We start from the raw sequence: 18,807 nt of genomic DNA on the forward strand, positions 1-18,807 counted from the left end.
ATAAGGAAATAAATTGTCTCTTATCTATCTTAACTAAGGAAATTTTTTGGACTCTTTTGATCTCCTTGCTTTGACATTTGATTTATATATATTAATCTGTGTGAAATTATTATTGTCTGTGTTAATATCAATGTATTTTCTTCCATCTATCCATTTTTTCATTTTCAAAAACTTGTTTGAGTAGGTAAAGACTACATTGTTTCAATTGCACATCATTGTCCAATATGGTTCTGTCCTCATTTATTCCCACCTTTCTATTGAAGTTACAAAATATTGAATTGTCAAAGTATATATTGATTCAATTTGGAGGGTGTTATCAAGAATTTTTCTTTTTCTTTGTCCTATGCCATAGATATTGGGGCATCAGCTATAATTCTTTTCATGAGGGTCCATCATGAAAACTGCAATATTATACAATGAATGTGCTGTGAGATGCTGCTTCTTGTTACTTTTGGGTGCGTGACAAAAACAATTGACTATTCCTTTATTTACTTCTGTAAATATATTCCCCTCCATTTGCAATGAGAGAAATTGATAAATGGGCATTCTGTGAGTCATCTCTAACTCATTTGAGATTACATGATGTAAATCAGGTACCTGTATCATTAGAGGGAATATCCAACTTATAAGATCACAGACATATTTGAGTATGTTGAAGACCCAGTGCCTAGAAATCAAATACAAGAGGAAAGAAAGATAGTCCCTGTCCTCAAAAAGCTTATATTTTAATGGAAAAAGACAATACATGAAAAGGAACCAAAAAGATGAGGGCTGGAGGGAAGAAGAGGAAGGCAGCATGGTTTGAAGGCATGATAGACAAAGTCTTGTGGAGATGAAATCAGGAGTGTGGAAAGGAATAAAGTATAGAACAAAGAAAGAAACAGAGACCTCCTCCTCCTCAAAAGTGAAGTTCTGGAAGGAAGTAGCCAAATGAAGGGAAAGAATGAAGGGGCAGAAGGTACTTTCAATGTGAGTAGACTTCAAGGTAGACTGCACTTTTGGGTTGAAGAGGTTTTTATGACATGGTAGAAAAAATCTTGTGCAGATGAATCAAGGGGGCAACCTAGAGAGAAACGAAGCTATTCAAAGGAAAGAGAGACTTATAATATATAATATGAGAAATATATACAAGGAAATTTGAAGAGGGAGAAAATACAAGTAACTGAAGATAGGGATGGGGGAGAAATGAGCAGGTTTCAGAAAGGTGGTGTCAACTGAATTGAGCCTTGAAAGAAGCTAAAATCTTTAATTCTTTGAAAATTAATTATTAAGAGTGAAAGGATTGGGTGAAGGACTCAGGAATCTAGCTTTTACCTACAGGTTATAACCACAATGTCAACTTGAAGATGAAAACCTATTATTAAAATTTTTAGTGTGAGAAACCAGCAAATGATGTAAGCAGGGCTTGATTTGTTACTTTGTTGATTGCTCAGACTTAAAACAGTTATGGAAAAAAATGTTGTTTATGTAGATTGAACATAAAAGTATTTTGAGGGTACTTTTCTTTAATTGAATAATTGCTTTACATTGTCACAAATTGGTTACCCTCAAATGATTGATAACCCTGTAGGAAGATGATATTAGTTACATAATTGAACCACCATAGACTTGGGGTTTTGTTTTTGTTTGTTTTCATTTTGTTTTATTTTTCAGTTAGCAAGCTTATATATTTTTTCTTCCTACTACCCACTCCCAGTTTAAAAGTGAAAAAGAAAAATATTAACCTTTGCAATAAATATACACAGTGAAATGAAACAAATTTTTTGCATTGTATATGTACCAAAATGTATGTTTCACTCTGTATCTTGAGGCCATTGCCTTTCTGCCAAGAAATGGATAGTATAATTGACTTCTAATCCCTTGGAATCACCTTTAGTCATTACATTGGTCAGAGTTCTTAAATTTTCAAAGTTATTTACCTTTAAAATATTGTTACTGTACAAATTATCTCCCTGGTTCTGCTTATTTTACTCTGAAATAAGTTCATGCAAGTCTTCTCAAGTTTCTCTGCAACACCATTTATCATTTATTATTGGAGAATAATATTTGATTATATTAAAATATCATTTGGCCATTTTCTCATTGATGGGTAGTTCTTTAGTTTCTTATAAATATTTTTGCACACATGAATTCTTTTCCTCTTTCTTTGATCTTTCTGCTGCATATTCTATATACTTTGGAATTAAATTATTTTATCCAGCTAAAACCAAGAATTATCTTCTTATCTTAGAATGCTCAATTCTTTGGTCAAATGGTTTCACAGAAGCTGACTTCTGGAGGGATGCCATCTCTCTTTGTTTGGCTACAGAGAGAAGGTAAGTTCTTAAACAGTTATTTTTTGGGTGTTGCAGATGTATTAGCTGTATCCAATTTTTTGTAACCCAGTTGAGGTTTTCTTGGCAAAGATACTGAAGTGGTTTGCCATTTCCTTCTCTACTTCTCCAGCTCATTTTACAAATGAAGAACTAAGGCAAACAGGATTAAGTGACTTGTCCAGGATCAAACACCTAGTAAGTGAGATCAGATTTGAACTCCAGGAAATGAGTTTTCCTGACTCTAGGCTTAGCACTCTATTTGCTGTACCACCTAGTTGCCCTGAATAGTTAAAGAGAATGCAATTAATCAGTTAACAAACATTTATTAAGTGCTCATTATGTGCCAGACACTTTGCTAAGACCTGGGGATTCAAAGACAAAAGTGAAACAATCCCTGTCCTTGGAGATCAGGGCATGACATTGTCCTAAGACACAGGACTCTTCTCATGTCTTCATAGCTTAGATCATGAGGGTGGTTGTTCTAGGTAAACAGTAGTGATTCCTAGATGTCCACAGGTCAATTCCTTTCTTAAAACAAATCTCCTTTGAAACTAAGGAATTAAAACTTAGGAATTTTAGTGAATACTCCCCATGTCATCTACATTTCAGATTTTTTTCCTGATTCTCTACACTTCATCATTCTTTACCTGTTGTATTCACCCAAGGTCCTGCTCTCTGTTAGGTAAGGATATGTAAGAAGGAATTAATTAAATAGATTTAGAATCATAGAATTTGGAAGACAGAAGGGACTTTAGGGATCATCTGATAGAAGCCTATTGTATTAGAGATAAATAAACTAAGACTGAGAGAGGTTTTTAAGTAAGAGGGCATGTGGTATAATAGAAAGACTACTGCCTTTAGAGTTTAAGGACCTGTGTCTGAATCTGATTTTCATATTTATAACCCATGAGCTTCACTTTCCTGTTTCTGGTCTCAATTTCCCAAGGCATAAAATGAGTGGAATTAGATGATCTCAAAATATCCCTCATAGTTCTAAATTTTATGATCTCTATATATAGCTTATTCAAAGACACACAGGTGGTGATTACCAAAATTGAGATTAGAATTCTTCTCTATAGGTCAGTGTAATTGAAGAACCAACTTGAAGCATTCCTGGGGATCCCTGGTTGAAAGGTCTTTGGAATGTCATGTCTTTTCTTTTTGTAATGGCAAAAAGCTGGAAAATAATGGGTGGAATAGTGGCGCCTTGGAAACTGGCTAAACAAATTATGCTATATGAATGAGATGGAATATTCTGTGCTGTAAGAAATACCAATGAAACTTATAAAAACTTAAACAAACTGATACAAGTGAGCAGAAACAGAAGAATAATTTGTACAATAATAATACTAAAGATAAACAACTTTGAGAGACTTAAGAATTCTCACCAATGTGATGACCAGAGGATTAAGGATGAAGTATTTCACTCATTTCCTGGCACAGATGATTTATTCAAGATGCAGAAGGAAATATATTTTTATAAATGTAATATGTGGGCATTGTTTTACTTGACTATACCTATTTGTTACAAGGCTTTAGTCATTCTTTTAAATTGGGGATGGGTGGTAGAAGGAGAAAATAAATGCTAGTTAATTGAAAAATAAGATAAAATGAAAGTTTGAAAAAAATGTCATCCCTTTTTCACAAAGAATGCTATTATTGTTTTGGACTGGTATGATAAAAATGGGCAATTGAAAACATATGGCACACATCATTTGAACTATAGTCCAGGGAGAGATAGAAGGGGAATAAAATAAGCTGTAATTTGTCTGTTCTTCCTTCTCAAAAAAGACTATGAGGTCAGGAAGGTGATGTCATGGCATGCAAGTAAATTAGATTTAAATGAGAGATGAACAAAGTCACTATCTGTACTTTCTCCTTCAGGACCATCTAGGTCCAGTGGCAAAAGATAGAGCAGGATGACTTGAGATGATTTGCATGTAATGGGAGACCTTGGTCTTTTTGAGCTCAGGTCTTTAACAGATCTGTTTGAATGAGGCAGTGCCCATTCAGTGATCAAGGCTAAATAAGAATTGAGGCAAAGAATGACTTTTTTACCTGTCCAAAAAAAATCCAATCTGGGAGGGAAAGAACCTCAGGATTTCTGGGCAAAACAGAAGCAACTGCTATTTACATTCACTCAAAGTCAGTCAGTACCCATTGGGGCTTGGCCTAAGACCTAATGTTGACCAATCAGTGAGAGCCAGAGTGATTTGGGTTTAAGGGATAGTCCTTAAGAAAGATAAGCTAAATCAAAGCAAAATATGATCAATGAAGTCCAAAAGAATTAATAGAACAAAGAAAAATAGGACACAAAACTGGTACTATATAGATAAAATAAACAATTAACTGAATGTTCACTTTTTATTTAACCATTTTTTTGGGAGTCTGTATCTGATTTCATTGGTATTGGGAATTCCGGTTGTAGAAACTCACTTTTTATGGCTGAGGTGACACAAAAATAACTATCAGGGGCAAGGTTTGAACCCAATTTTTCTTGACTCCCAGACTCATTCTCTCTATTTTCTGTAATATTGCTTCTCGTTAGCAAAATTGTTGAAGTTGGGTGCTAGAGCCAAGTCTCTGGCTTTCTCACTTTAGCCCAGAGACAATCTTGTTACTCATATGGAAGAACTAGATTAGGTTCTTATCTACAGGGATCAATTGCTCTGATGTTTTTGACTAGTCACTTCAGTCAAATCAGTTTGATTATGTCACCAGTTGTTTTGCTGAACTTCCTGTTAGTTTTGCCATCCTAGATAAATATTATGTTATTGCTGGCCCCATTAGAGATGATTGATTCTGTCATTCCGTCAGTTAGGTTTCTAAGAGACCATAGGAACAATCATAATTAAAATACAATTTCAAGTCCATTTGGTAGGGACGTAGAAAAAAAAAAACCTTTCTAAATGTAATCAATGAGAAAGAAATGGATGGGTTTATTGTAAGTGCTTGCTATTATAATTATTATTAAAGTCTCATGACATTCACCTTGAGACTATGTCAAACAGGGACAAATGGAAAGAAGTGGAAGTCTGAAGAGGAGAAGAGAAGACTTGAAGAAGGGGATTAGATAGTTGTTTTCAAATAAATGAGGGTTTTTAAGAAGAGGAGAGATCAGAATTCTTCAGTTTGAATTTGGAAGGCAGAACTAAGAGGAATTGATAGAAGATGCAAAAAAAAAATTCAGGCCTAGATGTAAGGAAAACTTGTTAACAAAGCCATCCAAATGTTGTATAGGATGCTGCCATGTTTTCCCTCAGTGGAAGCTTCCAAAGAAAAGCTGGATGGCCTTTTCTCACAGAACTTATAGATGGAGGTGTATAATGGGCAGAACTCTGGAGAAAAGTACTTGAAACAAGGATTCTTACAGCAAGGTATTAACTCAGTGGAATTGATAAGACAATGGTTATCTAGTTTAGCATGTGAGTTCTTTAATTCAGTATGATTGATGGAGATTGACTCAAGGAAATGGGAAGCAGGACCCAGCTCCAAGGCAGTGGACATCAGAATGTATATTGACTTAGGGAAACCAGAGGTGGGGCCCAGCTCCAGGGCTCCAGGCCAAAAAACAGGCGGGGCATGATGGCAGTGGCGGTTACACCCAGAGAGTCTTTAGAAGTTCAGTACTCAGACATGATCAATCACCTGAAAAGCAATCAGATGGGAGAAAGGGATTACAACTGGGGAGAATACAGATTTTAGAACCCAACAGAAGGGCTGTGCCCAGTGTGAGCAGCTCCAATATAATCGCCAGGTGATGAGGAGAGATCCTGAAAGTGGTAAATGGAAGGGACCAGATAGGTTAACTGCTTGAGGGAGAGGGTTTGCTTTTTTTTCTACAGAAGAAGAAGGAATCAGATGTGTGCCAACAAGCCATATCTGCCTTGTCTGTCAGAGAGAGACAGAAAAAAAGAAAACTTAGAAACAAAGGAGAAAACTCAAGAAACATTGGGTGGTTCCATCTCTGACTACATGTGCCACTGAAAAAGCATGGCTGTTAACCCAGTATGTATGGCAATTGACTCATGAACATAAAAAATGTTGAGAAGACTGTTACTTAACTTCAAAACCCACAGGAATCATTGGATTCTCTGAGACATGATAAGATTGTTGCGACTTGAAAACCATCAGGAATCACTGGATTCCATAACACAAGATGAAACTATTGCAGGACTTCAAAACTTGCAAGAATCATTGGATTCCCTGACACATGAAGTGATAGACAATAGAGATTGGTTTTGGACTATTTCTAGGACTTATGGACATGTATAATTTCTCATGATGATTCATGTTATTTGTTACATTACTACTAGCCTGTGTTATATTACTAAGTGCTTGTGTAATACCTCTCATGTTGATAGATTTATGTATGCCTGTTTCAAGTGAGACCCTTCAGAAACCTGCTAACAAAATCTGATTTGACTCCCTATTTCCTTTTGGTGTTTTCACCTCCCTTCCTGAGAAGTCAGGGAGGGCGTGATCACCTCTTTTTTGGGGTTCTCACCTCCTTGAGAAGTCAGGGAGGGCATGACCACCTATGTTCTAAAACAAAAGAAAGCAGGAGATGTAATGGGCCAGAACTCTGGAGAAATGTACTCGAAACAAGGATTCTTACAACAAGGTGTTAACACAGTGGAATTCATAAGACAATGGTTGTCTAGTTTACATATACTTAGTACTTTGCATGGTAATGTAATAGTTCTACAGTTGATATAATTGTAATTAGAATTCTTCCCTATAGGTAAAAAATACAAACAAACAAACAAACAAACAAATAAATGGATACTATAAAGAGATTCTTCCAACTCTTGAGATTTTGTGATTTTGTGAATTCATTCTGTTTAATTCATAGGGCTTCTACTTTTTATAACTGAAACCAGAAAGCTTGCTAATATACATATCACATCATTATATCTACATTTTCATTAATATTAATATCTTAGATAGAATCTGGGAGAAGGATGGCCCTGGGAATTCCCCATTGCCACAGATGCTGTCTCCAGTGGCACTTGGCCATAAATATTAATTTATGATTAAGGACTGTTAAAACTATGGTTCACATAGGCAACTATAAAGAGAAACATATCATTTCCAACTTTCCAATCTCCCAGAGCTGTCAAAAATCACATCCTCATCCAATAGAGAGCTGAAGAATTTTTTTCAGGGATGAACAAATGCCTGAAGTTCTCATATATGTCATTAACAAGGAGGAACTATTTGCTTGAGTGATATTTATGGGAACCCTGGATAGAAGTGACCATTTCCTCCTCTAGCTAGAGAGGAGATAGAAAAGGAAATTAGTCTGCTATTTACCTTACATTTCATAAAACAGATTTCAAAGGGTTCACAACAGGTAAGATCTCATGGACTAAATTGTATATGGGAAAGCCATCTCAGGAGGAATGGGAGATACTTTAGAATTAAATATTGAAGATATAAAATGAAATAATTTTAATGAGGAAAAATTGGCTTAAGAAACTGATATAGATACACAAAGAACCCACTAACAAACTTAGATATTTTAAAAGAAATATATTCCTCATTAGACTGTGACTTCCTTGAGAGCAGGGGGACTATTTTTCGTCTTTCTTGGTTTTCCAAATGCTTAGCATTCTAGGTTCTTGGCACATAGAGAGGGCATAATAAATGCTTGTTGACATTAAAGAAAATAGAAATAAGGTTAAGATACCAGAAGATGAGTATAAGAATATGTCACACTCTTATAAAAATAATATTAGGATACTAATGTTTAAAACTAGCTGAGGTTAAGAGTGACCCAAAGTATTTCTTTTTAGTTATATTGGGAGAAAAAGAGAAGGGATCAAAGAAGGGATAGGAGTTGTTTTTGGGGTGGAGAAGTGATGATAACTGTCAACAAAAAGAAGACTGAGTTATTTAATTTTCTTTTTATTTACGTTTTCTCTGCCATATATAGAAAAACATGGTTCAGGAGAAAGAAATAAGAAAGTTTAATGATTTGCAGATTGTACTGAAGAGTCATTACTCCTTGTTATGAACATTTTCTTCAGAGAAAAAAATGGTCAATACTGAGTGCAGCAAGCATCAAACTATATCATTAAGAAGGGCATTGACTATATTTTAATAGGAAAGACTTATGGATATAGGAGCTTTTTCTGAGTCCACCGTTTGTGCACAGTCAGACCATCAAATTACTAGAGCTAAGATCAGAATTTAAAATAAGCCAGAACAATCATATTAATGAGAAAAAGTATGGAATACAATTAAGATTATTTAAATGAGCTATCAAATATGAAAAACTGAAAAATGAACAACAGAAACAACATTAGCAAAGATAATAATTTCAACCAGAAATTAAACCAATATAAGTTAATTACTACAACAGGGAACCAAAAAATCTCAGAATGTGCCTTAGTCAGCAAACATTTGACTTCCTTGCCAAATGGAGAGAGATGGCTGCCAAAGGCAACAGCAGATTAGAATATAAATTCATCTCTAAAAGCTTATGAAGGAAAAGGATAGAAATTTATGAGCTGTATTTTCTCATAAAGCAGAGTGATGTGGAGGATAAACTAGTTTAAAGAAATCACATCAAGATATGCAACCAAGGAAAATCATTCCAAGGGCATTCAAGGATGAAAATGGAAAGACTACAAATATAAGAAAAATGGAAAAGATTTGCAAGTTATTACAATAAACTATTTTTTTTCTCAAAATTATTAGGTGATACATTTGTCAGGCCTAGAGTCAGGAAGATCATGTTCCTGAATTCAAATCTGGCTTTAGACACTTACTAGCTCTGTGACCCCAGCCAAGTCACAACTCTATTTTCCTTTTTTTTTTTTTTAACTATTAAATGAGCTGAAGAAAGAAATGGTAAACCATTCCAGCATCTTTGCCAAGGAAACCCAAAATAGGGTCACAAAGCATCAGAAATGATTGCATAATAACAACAATTTCTTTTTCTTTATGAAGACTAATGGAATTACCACACCTGGATCTTTATAGTCCCCATAGGATTTACAGAGGAAATAGGGCAACACTAACGAGAAGGAAGATAGGATAAAAAACTAGATTTAAAGAATATAACTATGCTAGAGACAATACCATTGTGAAGGCATTGATTTACATGGTAGCTAAAGGAGAAGATGGAAGATACCAAAGGCATGGGGAAAAGTTTTTGGTCTTTATTCATTTCAGAAAAAGTTAACAGAAAATATCATCAACCACTTATTTATATGTTCTCTTTCTAGTCTATATAAATTTTTTATGAGGGTCTTTTATGCACGAATTGAAGGCAGCCTTTGTGAGGAGATAAGTAAGGAACAAACAGAGTTTCACAAAGACATTCAACAAAGGATCACATCTTTAGAATCTCAAAATTCATTAAAAGGTGTAAAGATATAATATCTCTTTGCACACATTTTTTTTGTTAATTCCATTAAGTAGAACAAAGAGCTGCCTTACACATTCTTTTACAACAAAATATACCTTATCCATATTATCAAGATCATTCCAGATTTCATGGATGATGTAAAAACAGAAAAAATACTGTTCAACAATTTTTGATAATTGACATTAGATGAAGAATAAAAAAGGTAAAGGGTTGGCAAAAGTATTTATCATAGAGGAGATCCTGATCAAGGAAGATTACCAGTAGATGGTAAAGTTGATTAGATACTCCTGTTTGCAGATGATATTATATTGATTTCATCAAACCCAAAGGCATTGCAAAGCCTCCTAGACAAGGTTTGTAATTATTCAAAAGAGTTTGGCCTATCAATCTGCACAAGAAGCACCAAATGGATAAAAACATCAATTGCCTAGTTTTCAGCATGCATTTTCATGGGCATCTATAGAACTTGTTCAATAGTGAGTTATATCTCTGGAAGATAATATAGATGAATAAAACTGCAGCATATACAACTAAACAGTCATTCTAAAGACATTTGAAAATGAAAAAAGGACTTTCAACATGAGAGTTTGGGTCCAAAACTTATATTGGAGAGGAGTACAAGCTAGATAGGTGTACTACAAAGCACTTTTGCTGGCTCCCAAGTTTCTTATAACAGTACAATACAAACGTTTCCCCTCCCCATTATGGTGATGAGATCACACTATCTGTAAAGAACTAAAGATGAACATCTCACAGAGGGCAATGGTAGGACTGCAACATATAATCAACTAGGAACACTGAAGAAGAATCAAAGTAAAGGATGCCATCAAAGAATCATATGATAGAGAAGATGGGGTGATCATATGGTGAGAGCAGGGGATGACTCAGGGGCAGGGGCAAAATGCTTTCTAGTTAAGAGTCACACAGGATAGATATGTGTGGATGGAGTGTGATTTGCATCCCCGGAGAAAACATCTGAACTGGTGAGATTGTAGAAACATTTGAGGATTTCCTTGTAAGGAAGATGATCTCTGTATTAGAAATGACAGAATGTAATTTTCCTGTTATGAGGTTGATACCCAAGCTAATAAAGAGACAATAACACAGAACCTCGAGACTTGATGAATTCAAGTCACCTGATTCAGCTTAAATATATCTTTGATTATTAAAAGAACTGGAAGATGTGGTTACTAAGGCTATTGTTAATGGTGTTTAGAAAATCACAGAAAAGAGAATCTGCAAATAATAGATCAATAAGATCAATTTCAATTACTGGAAAAATTCTTTCATAGAACATTAAAGTGGTGAACATCTGGAAAGGAAAGTATTGATTAGCAAAAAAGTCACCATGGCTTCATTAAGAACAGATTATGCCAGCCCATTTTCCATGTCTTTCTTGATAGTGTTCCTAAGCTTGGAGAGTGGTCCTCCTGAACATTCAGGTGTTTGTTTATTATTGGTGTCCACTTGGCACTCAACACTCACTTGTGACTTCAAGAAGTTGTAGCACGTGCAGCAGCCTAGTAACTAGTTACTAGCACATTCTAGTAAACTGTATTGGCAGACAGGCTACATTTGGTCAAAGGTGATCTACAGACCCCAATCCTCAGTGAGTTAGTGGGATGTCTGTACCCAAGTATGTGAAGATTTCCCCCAAGAAATAGGCAGATGAGAACAATTTATTCCAATGGCCACAAAGGTGACTCAAGCAGGAATTTTGAAGCACTTAGAGCTTGGTTACACATCAAAAATACCAAATCTGTCTACCACATCCTGGGTCATTGCCAGTTATCTTGCCCTTTGTCCTGCCACTGGACTTCGATGACTCAGGAAGAGAAAGTCAGGCTGAGGACTTTGTGCAACTCTGTTTTACTCAAATCATGTGCAAATCAAGACATCATCCATGATGTTATTGATCCTTTTCAAAATGAAGGATGAACAATTAAATAGGTTGATGACTTGTAAACATAGTTTCTCTAGACTTTAGTAAAGTTTTTGTTAAAGTGTTACATATGATTCTTATGCATAAGATGGAGAGATTTGAGCTACTTGGTAGTAAGATAGATTGAGAAATGATTGGACTGTAAGCTCCTTGAAGGCAGGTACTATATTTGGCCTCTTCTTGTATCTCCAGTGTTTAGCCCAATGCCTGGCACACAATAGGCACTTAATAAATGTTTGATTCATTGATTGGATGTTCATACTCAAGGAACAGTTGTAGTCAATATCAACTCAGCAGCAAATATACAATGTAGTAGGTATCTGAGCTTAGTCTTTGGGCTGTTTGACATTTTTGTTAATGACCTGAATAAAGGCATAGATGGCATATTTATCAAATTTGCAGAGGACACAAAGCTGGAAATGATAATTAGCACACTGGATACAAACTCAGGATCCAGAAAGATCTTGACAGCTTAAAGCATTGAAGTAAATTGAATAAGATGAAATTCAATAGGGATAAACACCTGGGCATAAAAAAGTCAGCTTCACAAGTCCAAAATGGGAAAAGCATAATTATAAGATTTTTTTTTTTCTGAAAAAGATCTGGGGATTTTAGCAGAACACAAACTTCATATGTCAGACATATGAATTTGCAGTCAAAAATGCTTATGTGATCTTGAACTATCTTAAGGGAAGAATAGTTTCTGGAACAAGGAAGTGGTCATTGCTCTGTATTTAATCCTCATCATAACTCCTCTGGGGTATTGTGTTCAGTTTTGGCTTATGCAATTTGAGAAGGACATTGATAAATTGGAGAGTATCCAGAGGAGAGCAGCCAGGATCGTGAAGGGCCTTGGGTTCATGTTTTGTGAGGATCAGTTTAAGGAAATGGGTATGTTTAATCTGGAGGGGAGAAGACTCTTGTGGGAGCATGATAGTTATCTTCAAATGTTTGAAGGGATGTCATATGAAAGAAGGATTAGGCTTGTTCAGTTTAGGCCCAGAGGGGAGAACCAGGAGCATTGGATAGACGTCACAAAGAGACAAATTAAGTCTTGATGGCAAGGAAAATAAAAATCCAACCCAACTAAACAACTTTCTAACAATTAGAGCTGTCAAAAATGGAACCTCTTTTAAAGACGTGTGAGATTCTCTCTGCCAATTGATCAGATGTCAGGTATGTTATGGGAGATTCCTTTACCAATTGAGTTTAATGAGGTGCTCCCATGAGTTCTTCCCAAATCTCAAATTCTGTGGAAAAAAAGCACTGGATTTGGAGTATCACTAATATTGCAATTTAGATGTGTGAGTAAATTAGTTGATATTTCCGAGTCTCACTTTCTTAATCTAGGTGGTACAGTGGATAGAGCACTAGGCCTGGCGTCAAGAAGACATGAGTTCAAATATTTACCCCTGTTCTCCTCAGTTTCCTGAGCTGGAAAAGGAAATGCAAAACCACTCCAGTACCTCTTCCAAGAAAACTCCGAATTGGGTCACAGAGTCAAACATAACTGAAAATAGCCAAACATTGACAGTAAAATGAGGTTAACAATAGTTGTATTATCTTCCTCACGTGATATGTTGTAAGGAAAGTAATATATAAAAGTCCTAAGTAAGTGTGAGTTATTATTATCATTTCCTTAGTAGAGATTAGCCGGGTAAATGCTATATGGCAGAAATACAGAAGGAGAACCAGATTAAAATGTAATTGAAAAATATTTAACAAAGCAAAAATACAATAGAACATAGATGATGTTAATATGTGGTTTTCTAAATTAATATGTTGCTGCAGGGATTCTTATGTTTGCTGTAATGACTTTAATTTCTATTTGAATTTGACATTACAGGTACACAGTTTAGCCTGGGACCAATTGATTATCAAAAGTGGTTCCTTACTAATTCTAATGTTTAAGCCTGATTGCTCACTGTACACAGAGATGAACGGCAAGAAGTCCCCAAAGATGTCCCATTCCCTCTCTCATTCTCTTTTTCTCTGTTCTCTCATTCTCTCTCTTCCCTCTTATTCTTTCTCTTCTCTTTCATTCTCCTTTTCCTCTCCTTCCTCTTTTCTTTCTTCTCTCTCATGCTTTCTTTTCTCTTGTCTTTTGTTATCTCCTTTTTCCTCTCTCTGTCTCTGTTTTCTGTGTTCTCTGTCTTTTCAACACTCCCTCTTATTTTCTCTCTGAGAATAAGGACATTGAATATTACACTATTGTGGGTTATGGTTTCAATTCCCACTCCTGTCTGAATGATGCTATCATGGATTCTTTCTCAGCAGAACTGATGTGGCTGGTCTATAATTCACTAACCCTTAGTGGTCTGTCAGAGCTTGTTTTCTCTATGTGGTCTATAATAATGCCTCCCTTTGCATCCCCATTCCTTTTTATTACACATTGCTTTATGAATCATATTGGAAAAGAAAAATCAGAGCAAAAGGGAAAAACCATAGTAAAGATTTTAAAAAGAGAAAAAAGAAGTTAATGTAGCATGTGTTTATTTATATTCAGTCTCCATAGTTCTATTTTTGGATGCAGATGGCATTTCTGTTCAGAGTCTACTGGGATTGCTTAGATCACTGAATTATTGAGAAGAACCAAATATTTCATAGTTGATCATTTCATATTCCTGCTGCTGTTGTATACAATTTATTCCTGGTTCTGCTTGTTTCACTCAGCATCTGTTTGTGTAAATATTTCCAGGCCTTTCCAAAATCAGCTTGTTCATCATCGTTTTTTAGAGAACAATAATATTCCTTTATTTTTATATACTGAGGTATATACATTCTCCAGTTGATAGGAATCTATTCATTTTCCAATTCTTTGCTACCACAAAAAGAGCAGCTACAAACATTTCCCCTACTTTATGATTCCTTGGGATACAGACCAGTAATGGCACTGCTGGGTCAAAGGGTATGCACAATTTTATAGCCCTTTTGGGCATAGTTCCAGATTGCTCCAGAAAGGTTGGATGATTTCACAACTCCACCAACAATGCATCAGTGTCCCTGTTTTCCCCATTCCCTCCAATATTTATCATTATATTTTCTTGTCATCTTAGTCAGTCTGAGACCCACCCCCATTCCTTATCTTGTTACTTAGAGCTGTGATTTGTGCATGGATTGATTTTGTTTCCTAGCACTGACAGGCCCTACAATAGTGCAGTGGGTATAGCCCATATCAACTCTTCTCTCCTCTATTTGCTCCTGATATCCTGGAGTATTACTAATAGCTGGCTTTCCTTCTTCAAAGTTTGTGTGAAAATCACTTTGTGAACCTTAATGTCTTTCATGGACAGAGATAGTAATGTAGCTCTCATGCCCTCTCTATCATGTATTTTTTCCTATTTTCCCTGGCCCATCCTGTTTTCTCTACACAAGGGATGACTAACATTCAGGACTCCTTCCTATGTTTTCCTGAGATTATCCAATAATTAGTGTCTTGAAACTGGAAATTCCTCCCTTTTCTTTAGTCAATCAGCACACATTTATTAAGGACTTTCTATGTATTTGCCAAGCACAATGTTTACAAAATCAAAAACAAGCTCAGTCCTTAAGGAATTATAAGATCTAGTCTTATTCAAAGACTGGAGATGGTCCTGGATGCACTGGGTGACTCCCTCCTATGGATTCAAATTTCATAGAAACTAACATTCTGGCCCTTTCCCTAACTTCCAGGCCATATTCCATACAAGGTAGTAATCAAATACTGGATAACTAATGCATATTTAAGGTCCTGAAAACATTTAACTTACTTGATCCTCAAAACAATCTTGCAAGATAGACGCTATTATTATACCGAGGCTCAAAGAAATTAAGTGATTTATACAGATTTCACTTAGCTAATAGGTATCTGAGACAGGATATGCAGTGGTCCTCAAAGTGTAGTCCCAAGAATTGTTGGGGTCTCTGAAACCCTTTCAGAGGGTCTACAAATTCAAAATTATTTTTTTATTTCTAATATAGTAAATAGCTATAAATATAACCCATGTGAACAAAAACTCTTTGAACAGATCCTCGACAGTTTTTTTTTTTAACAACATGAAGATACTGAGAACAAAAGTTTGAAAACCCTTGGGATATGGTCTCAGTTCTTTTTAACTCTGTGTTAGGTACTCCATCCACTTTTGTTGTGTTTTGGTTGTGTCCAACTCTTCCCGACCCATTTCGGATCTTCTTGGAAAAGATACTGGAGTATTTTGCCATTTCCTTCTCTAAGCTCAGCTTACAGTTGAGGAAATTGAGGCAAACAAAGTTAGCCTGACTTGCTCAAGGTAGTATCTAAGGGCATATTTGAATTCAGGTAGGTAAGTTTTCTTGAGTACCAACTCTGGAGCTCTATCCACATCTCTCTATTTAGTTCCAGGCTCTCTCAAACTTAAAGCATACTACCTATTTGTTACTGTTATTGTTTGTCCTTCCTCCTCCAAGAGGACCAGGACATCAGGGAGCTGAAGCCATGGTGTGCAAGTGAATTGGATTTAAGTGAGGGAGGTCTGGGCAAGGTCACCTGCTTCACCTGCCTCACTTTCCCCTCCAGAGCCACCTGGGTTCAGAGGCCAGATATAGATCAGGATGACTGGAGATGGCCCTGGATGCAGTGGGAAACCTTGGTGTTTTTAAGATAAGTTTTCTTCTGGTTTTAGTTTGACTGAGGTTGCACCCATTCAGTGATGAGTTAGCCACATGGGTAAGATGGACTTACATGAAGATGGCCTATATCTTGGACTTATTGCATTTTAGAACAGAGAAATTTAAAAAATCATATAGTTTCTGTCTATTACCTTCAATTTACTGATGAGTAAACTAAAGCCTCCAAAGGTCACTAGAAAATTAACTTGCTTAAAAACACACAGGTAACTTGTGGCAGAGGTGAAACTAGAATTCAGCTCTCCTAATTCTGGGTCCAGTGCTTTTGATGATATCATGCCTCTCTTTTCAGCCAATAGATAAGGATAGAGCTGATAAGGTTCACTCCTTCTCCCACATTTATCGATGTTAACATCATCATCATTTATTTCTTGATGTCCTAATATGTACAAAGTACTCTAAGATATGAGTCCAGTCTTGCGATGGCCAGTGATCTCTTTGAAATCATTCAATCTCACATCCAAATCCCTCATTATTGAAGTAGAAAAAGTGAAGAGAGGAGAAAAAGGGAGATGCTGGGGCTGAGAAGTAACCTTCCAACAAACGCAAAGAGTTCTGGAGGCAAAGGAAATGAATTGAGGGATTGTATACTTCTGTGACTATAAAAATGATTCTTATCCCTCCTCCCCAATTTCCCCCTCCCTCTATAAAAAGTGACTTTGGATAATTGCTGGAAAACAGCCGGAGTGTACTTGGGGAAAGAAACATTTCATGACATAATGTTTTTGGACAGAATCCACTAAGCTGGGTACCCTGAGGCTGTTTTTTCCATAAGGTATTTCACAATCTATGATAGTCTCTTTGGTAGATAGAAAAAAAAAAAGAACTTGGGAGGTTGGGTAAGGGAGAGAACTCTGAAGAAGACAATCTTCATGGCCTCTTTCAGCATCCAGACACTGGTCCATCATGAATATGACTTTTTCTTTGGTTGAAGACAAGGGAGGTCTTGGGTCTGGCCCTGCTGTCTCCAGCAGCTCTGGGCATTAACTAAGTCGTTTCTGGATGTAACATGAAATGGGAGTGTTAAGGAAATGAACCAACAAATAGAACCTTAATGAGCTGGAACCTTCCCAAATTGAAAATAATAACAACAATAACTATAACAATGAATCCACAAAGCAAAGCATTATTCCTAATGCAGTTGGGCTCACTGGCTCTTTGTTACTATGTGGGAGGAGAATAAACAAGCTGTTTGGCATGGCAAGGGGGTTTTAGGAGGCAGCTGTAGTGGCTGGCCTATGGGGCTAGGCCTTCAGGCCCAAGGAGGTTACCCCAGTTACTAGTTGACTCAGACAGCTCAATCCTGGCAACAGCTGTGAGTGTACATGACAAATGGAAAGAGCCCATCACCTCCTGAGAACAGGAGGTGTCTAAATAGCAGGGAGACCAGTTCAGCCTTGCTGAAAGCAAGACAGCAAAACAAAGAAAATCATTTCTGCTCAGAGGCAGGAATGATTTTTGTTCAGAAATATTTACTACTCTATTCTAACACGGGACCTGAAATTACACCATTAAAGCTACTCCTTGGGATAATGCATTGTTTTTTTAGAAGACCTATAATTAAAAAAAACCCAGTTACCAAGACTGAATGAAGGCTTATCAGTCAGGAATGGTCAGCACAGTTTGTGGCCAGAACAAAATGCATCTGACGTCCATGTAGCAGCTAGAGCTGCCATTGGTATGGGGTCAGAATGAAGCCTACTCCTGGTTTTGTGTATGTTACCTTGTTCCCACAGAGTGAGACCTCGTTTCTTTTCCTATTGTCCTGGCCAAACTTTTGTCACCTCCTTCCTCTGGGCTCCCCCTGACAGTAGGGTTTGGGATTTCAGTAACACCACTGAACCCAGACATTTATTCCTTTGATTTTAAGTCATCTCCATTTCTGTGCATATCAGTGTTTTAGTCATGGGGTACACCTTCCGAGAGGATGTAGAATCCAGCCTTCCCTAGCTTCTTTATATATTAGTTCCTTATTGATTTGGATTTCATAATTTCCCTCTGTTTTTTCCTAGTGACTTTAGAAAGGCAATAGTATTATAATGCAACTCCTTAGCTCCTGGTCTGTTGTCATAACCTTCATTTATTCTTCTACATTTTCATTCCATTTTATTCATCTGGGGTAAAATCATTATAATTAAAATCTTCCCATTTCTCCCCCCTTCTTTTTCAAGTTCTTAAAAAATGATGTTTGGAATGAAAGATTTATAAAGGAAGGTAATAAGACTTTGAAGCTTCATGTCTAAGAGAGAATGATGTAACAACTCCCTACCCCTTCTGCTTAAGCTAACACAGATAACTGGGTTCATTTGGAATGATATTTCAAATGATAAATGTATCTAATTTGTCTTTAACGTCTAACTCAGATGAGCTGGGAATTTCTATAATCATATAAACTCACTATATACCATACCAGAAGCAAGGTAAGGAATATGAATTTTAAAAACAAAACATTCAACCAGTACTAAAACAAATAGTAAATGAGTAGGAAAACCAATGTCATCACTCAGATACAGATATACACAGGAATT

The sequence above is a fragment of the Sarcophilus harrisii genome, chromosome 3, assembly GCF_902635505.1.
Source record: "Sarcophilus harrisii chromosome 3, mSarHar1.11, whole genome shotgun sequence".
NCBI lineage: Eukaryota > Metazoa > Chordata > Mammalia > Dasyuromorphia > Dasyuridae > Sarcophilus > Sarcophilus harrisii.